Source organism: Vombatus ursinus, unplaced genomic scaffold, assembly GCF_900497805.2.
Source record: "Vombatus ursinus unplaced genomic scaffold, bare-nosed wombat genome assembly UNPS02014797.1, whole genome shotgun sequence".
NCBI lineage: Eukaryota > Metazoa > Chordata > Mammalia > Diprotodontia > Vombatidae > Vombatus > Vombatus ursinus.
This window is the reverse complement of record NW_020954575.1, coordinates 16,994,599-17,000,314: the sequence shown is the minus strand read 5'-3', so window position 1 is coordinate 17,000,314 and position 5,716 is coordinate 16,994,599.

Sequence of the window (5,716 nt, the reverse complement as noted above, 5' to 3'; positions counted from 1 at the left end):
CACTTTCTGTTCCCCCTCCTGTCTAAATAGCTGTTCTCTGAGGGAGTCTGATGTGACTTCCTCTGCCCCAAATCCATTACTCGTACTCCATCTTGGTCTTTCTACTTAGTGGTCTCAGTATCTACCTGCATTCCCCATCCAGAGCCCCTCTGTCCATTTCAATAATGCCTGGAATGAAGTTATCTCTACAATCCCTTCCCTTTCCTCTGGTGTCACATTGCTTTGGACGGAGGGGGAGTACAGGGCAGTGGAAGGATTGTGCCATCTGAATTGCATAGCTAAATTGACTCCTGTCTAGATCTTTGGCTGGGCGGTTAGGTAATAAGTGAGTAAATTGCTGGGCCTGGAGTCAGGAAGACTCATCTTTGTGAGTTCAAATCTGGCCTCAGACATCTACTAGCTGTGTGGCACTGGGAAAGTCACTTAACCCTGTTTGCCTCAGTTTCCTCATCTGTAAAATGAGCTGGAGAAGGAAATGGCAAACCACTCCAGTATCTCTGCAAGAAAACCCCAAAACGGGGTCATGAAGGATCTGACATGACTGAAGAATAAAGGTCTTTGGCTAGCTCCAATCACTAATACAGGGGTAGTTCTTAATAAGGTCAGCAATTTAAGCCCCATATTGGGTGCTGAAGCATAACAAACTAGAAAGACCACTGGATCCTGATTCAGAATAACAACTAGCATTTTTATAGTACCTTACATTTATTTGATTCTCATAACAACCCTATGAGGTAGGTAATATTATTATCTCCTTTTTACAGATGAGGAAACAGATGAGGCAGAGTTTTTTTTTTTGTTTTTTTTTATGACTTGCCCAAAGTCATACCGTTGATAATAAATAACAACTAACATTTTATAGGGTTCTAAGGTTTGCAAAGCACTTTGCATATGTTATCTCATTTGACAACAACTTTGTGAGGTAAGTGCTCTAATTATCCCTATTTTACAGATGAGGAAACTGAGGCTGAGAAAAGTTAAGTGACTTGCCCAGGGGTCACACAGCTAGTATGTGTCTGAGGTTGGATTAGAACTCAGGTCTTTCTGACTCCAAATCCAAGCATTCTTTTCCACTGAGCCATCGACCTGCCTAACAAAGGCAGGAATATGGGTCAGGAAGGTGAGGCATGATGATTTTGCTTGTCTTCCCTCAAATGTCACTGCCTCCTTGGCTATTTTCTCCAGCACTGGTTATAACTTCCCTCATACCCTGCCATCACAACTGGTCTTGGAGGGGAAATTGGAATAATTATTGCTCCCCACTGTCACTTATGGACTCTTCTTTGCCAACATTACTCAGCAACTTCTACTCTTTTGAAGTCCACCCTGTCAAAAAAAAAAAAAATGTATCACCCGGTCCAGGTTTTGGTAGCTGTTCTGTCCAGGCCTCATGTCATTCTTCCTGTATTCTCAAGGAATTCAGCATCTGTTTTACCATCTTCCTTACTTCCCCAGTTCCTGCCCTTATATTAGAAGACTTCAAAATTCATATTGATGCTCTCCCAAACACCCTCACCTCCCAGTTCCTCAATCTGCTCCAGTCTCAAAACGTGCTTCACCACTCTACTCAGCCACACATAAAGTTGGCAACAACATTGCCTACAAACATTCCATTTTTATGATTTAAAAAAAAAAAGAAGACTCTGCCTTGCTCTATCTGATCATAATAGCCTGTACTTCTCTTTGTCCCTAGGCCTTTACCCTTCCTAAATTTATTCTTCATCCTCACCATGACCTCCAATCCCTACGGTTCTCAGTCCTTTCTTTCTACTCTGACTTTGTTTTCTACTTTCCCAATCTTGCCCCATGGTTAACCAATTGACTTCCATACTATTCTCTACTTCCAATCCCTTGCCCCCCTGTCCTATCACACTGCTCATGCCTTGCCAGATGCTACAACTAACTATTCCTACCACCTGCCTCCTCTACTCCTATTCACATCCTGCAGAATGAAGCTACAGAAAGTCACTCTACCAAGCTGACTGGTGTGCCACTAATTTATGTCAACTCGCCTCAACTGGGCCATCACTATGGCAGGGGGTTCCTTTTAATCCTTCCTAATGGATTCCGTTGGCAAACTACTCTAGTATCTTTGCCAAGAAAACCCCATGCCATGGTCTAATAGCAAGGCTATTCCAAACCTCCTTTTCTCTCTCCAAACTTCCTATACCTCCCCATCCCTGCACCCTCTCAGCTTAGGACCTCCACTCACACTTTACTGAAAACATTGAAGCCATTCTCCAGGAGTTCTACCTTTTCCCCCTTTTTCTTCATCTAAAAGCTCCTCGATATTCTTCCCTAATGTCTCTTCCTTTACTCCAGTTTCTGATGAGATAGCCATCTCAACCACTTTGCCAAGGCCATCCTCTCTTCTGTGTACTCTTTATCTCATTCCTTCTCATCTTATCTAGCAGATTGTTCCCCATATCATATCCTCTCTCTAATCTTGTCATTCCCTAACTACTGGTTCCTTCTTGGTTGCTTTCAAATATACCTGTCACCTTGATTCTTAAAACCTTAACTAGACCATATCATCCTTTCAAGCTATCATCCTATATATCTCTTCTCTTTCTCAGGCTAAATCCTAGAAAAAGCTGTCTACACTTTGTGGTTTCTATTTCCTCTCTTTTCCTTTTCTTTTCAACCCTTTGTGATTTGGTTGGCCTCTTCTTTACTCAGCTAAATCTGCTCTCTCTAAAGTTATCATTGATTCCTTTATAGCCAGATCTGATGGTCTTTTCTAGGACCTCATTCTGCTTGACCTCTCTACGGGGTTTTACTCTATCAATCCCTCTCTCTTCTTGGGTACATTATCTTTTTGGGGTTTCTATGAAAATCCTCTGCCTTTGTTCTATCTTTTAGATTGCTTCCTTGCTATCTCCTTTGCTAAATCATCACCCACATTGTGCCTCTTGGCTATGGGTATCACTCTGTTTGAAACCATCTTCTCTTTTCCCTCTTCACTCTCACCTGGTGAGTCAAAAGATCCAGGGATTTTAAAAAATAATTTCTGTAAATGGCTATCCAGCCTCAGTCTCTTTCCTGAGTTCCAGGACCATATCACCAGCTATCTATTAGACATTTCAAATTGGATGATCCCTAGACATCTCAAACTCAATATGTTCAAAACAGAACTCATTATCTTGCCTCCCTGTTCTGAACATCCCCATTTCTCTCTAGGGTACCACTGTATTTCTAGTCTGCCAGATTTATAATCTAGGCATTATCCTCAGTTCCTCACTCTCTCTTATCCCACATATCCAATCAGTTGCCATATTTTCCTATTTCTGTCTTCTCAATATCTCTCACATCCATCCCTTTCTCATTTTTCATAGAGCTATTAACTTAGTTCAGAATCTCATCATCTTTTTGATTGTATTAATAAAATGGCCCTCTAATTAACCTCCCTGCTTCAAGATTCCCCACTTCAATTCATTCTCTTTGGGGATTCCCCTCCCCCCCCCACCCCATGGCAATCAGGGGGCAAGTGATGCGGCCAAGGTCACACAGGTAGTGTCAAGTGTCTGAGGTCAGATATGAACTCAAGTCCTCCTGACTCCAGAGCTGGTGCTTGCTCCACTGAGCCACCTAGCTACCCCTCAATTCATTCTTTACACAGCTGCCAAACTAATTTTCCTTAAGTACAGGTTTGACCATGTCACTCCCTTACTCAATAAAATCCATTGGCTCCCATTGCCTCCAGAATAAAAGAGAAAGTCCTTTGTTTGGCTTTAAAAAAAATTAATATTTTTTATCATGAAACTTGATAACCATCAACAAATACGCACATTTTCATATTCAAAGGACAGAAAATGAGGATTGCAAAGAAAATTGTGTGTATATATCATGTACAACTTTTTAAAAATAATACATCAGCTTTAACACAGTAGGACTGACACTGCCCTTCTTGTCTTTGTCCCTTTTGGCTTTCTTCTGTGTTTTTTATGTGTTTTATTAATGTCTTTTTATTTCTTATCTTTTTTTTTGGTATTACTATCAATATCCCTTTTTTCACTCCCGCAGCATTCCTCCCTTTCCCAATAAAAGTCCTCCCTTGCTATAAGTATAATTGAGCAACACTAATATGTATCATAGGACAGCTAGGTGGTGCAATGGATAGAATCAGAAAGACCAGAGTTCAAATCCAGCCCCTCAGACACTTACTGGCCGTATGACCCTGGGCAAATCACTTAACCCTGTTTGCCTTGGTTTCCTCATCTGTGCCAAGAAAACCCCAAATAGAGTCACAAAGAGTCAGGCATGACTGAACAACAATGAATTTGTATCATATTTGTTGTTTCTTAAAATGTGTGTTTCATTCTGCACATCTAGTTACTTGGTAATTGAACTCTTTCTTTCTGGTTGATAGTAGTCTTTTTTCTTTGTCCTGGATTTTATTTCCAGCTGTGAACATTTCTGGATGTTGTCAATTTGAGGTTTCTTTCAGGATATGACTGGTAGCTTCCTGTTATTTTCACTTTGCCCTCTGGTTCTAATAGTTCTGGGCAGTTTTCTTTTAAAATTTCTTTAACTATAATAGTTCTGGGCAGTTTTTTTTTATGATTTCTTTAAGTATATAACACCCAGATGTTATGTTTGATCATGACTTTCATAGAGTGTAATCATCCTGTTTTACAGGAGAGTTATTTTTAATGGTATTTTATTTTTTCCAATTACATATAATGACAATTTTTAACATTTATTTCTTTATAAGATTTTGAGTTCCAAAGTTTTCTCCCTCTTCTTCCCCTCCCCAAGACAGGAAACAACTTAATGTAGGTTATATATGTGCAATCATGCAAAACATATCCAGGAGAATTATTTTTGATAGTACACAGATCATAAGTTCTTTTAAATTTACAGACTATTGACTTTTTTCTAGGATCTTTGTTGTCTCCCTGAATCATTAAGTTCTATTTGCTCCATTCTGTTTTTCAGGGAGTGTGTTACTTCAATCATGTTTTTCACCTTTTGTTCTAAGCAGTGTATTCTTTCAATTTTTTCTTTTAAGTGTTCTAATTTCATTTTAAATTTCTTGACACATTTCTTCCACCCACTCTTGGAGACCTTGTGGTCAGACCATTCTTTTTTTTTTTTTAAGTTCTACTTGTACTTATTATGGAATTTTTCTCTTCCAAGTTTACCTCTTAACCCAGAGAGAGTATTTCTTTATTCTATTAGGAATTTGTTCAACTTATTTATGCTTCTAGCTTCAGTTCCTAGATTGGGAGTTCATTCTAGGACAAGGCTCTGCCCTCTCTTACTCTTGGATGGGGTGGCTAGGCCTTGGGCTTGTCCCTGATACAGTCTGAATGTTTCTTTTCTACCATGTTTTCTTTCTTTTTTTTGTTAATCTTTTTAAAATTTAATTAATTAATTTTTAGTTTTCAACAATCACTTCCATAAGCTTTTGATTTTTAAATTTTCTCCCCCTCACTCCCCACCTCCCTTCTCAAGACTGCATGCAATCTGATAAAGGCTCCATAAATACATTCCTAGTAAACATATTTTCACATTAGTCATGTTGTAAAGAAGAATTAGAACTAATAGGAAGAACCACAAGAAAGAAGAAACAAAACAAAACAGAAGGAAAAAAAGAGCAAATAGTATGCTTCGATCTGTATTCAAACTCCATAGTTCTTTCTCTGGTTGTGAATAGCATTTTCCATCATGAGACTTTTAGAGATGTCTTAGATCCTTGCATTACTGAGAAGAG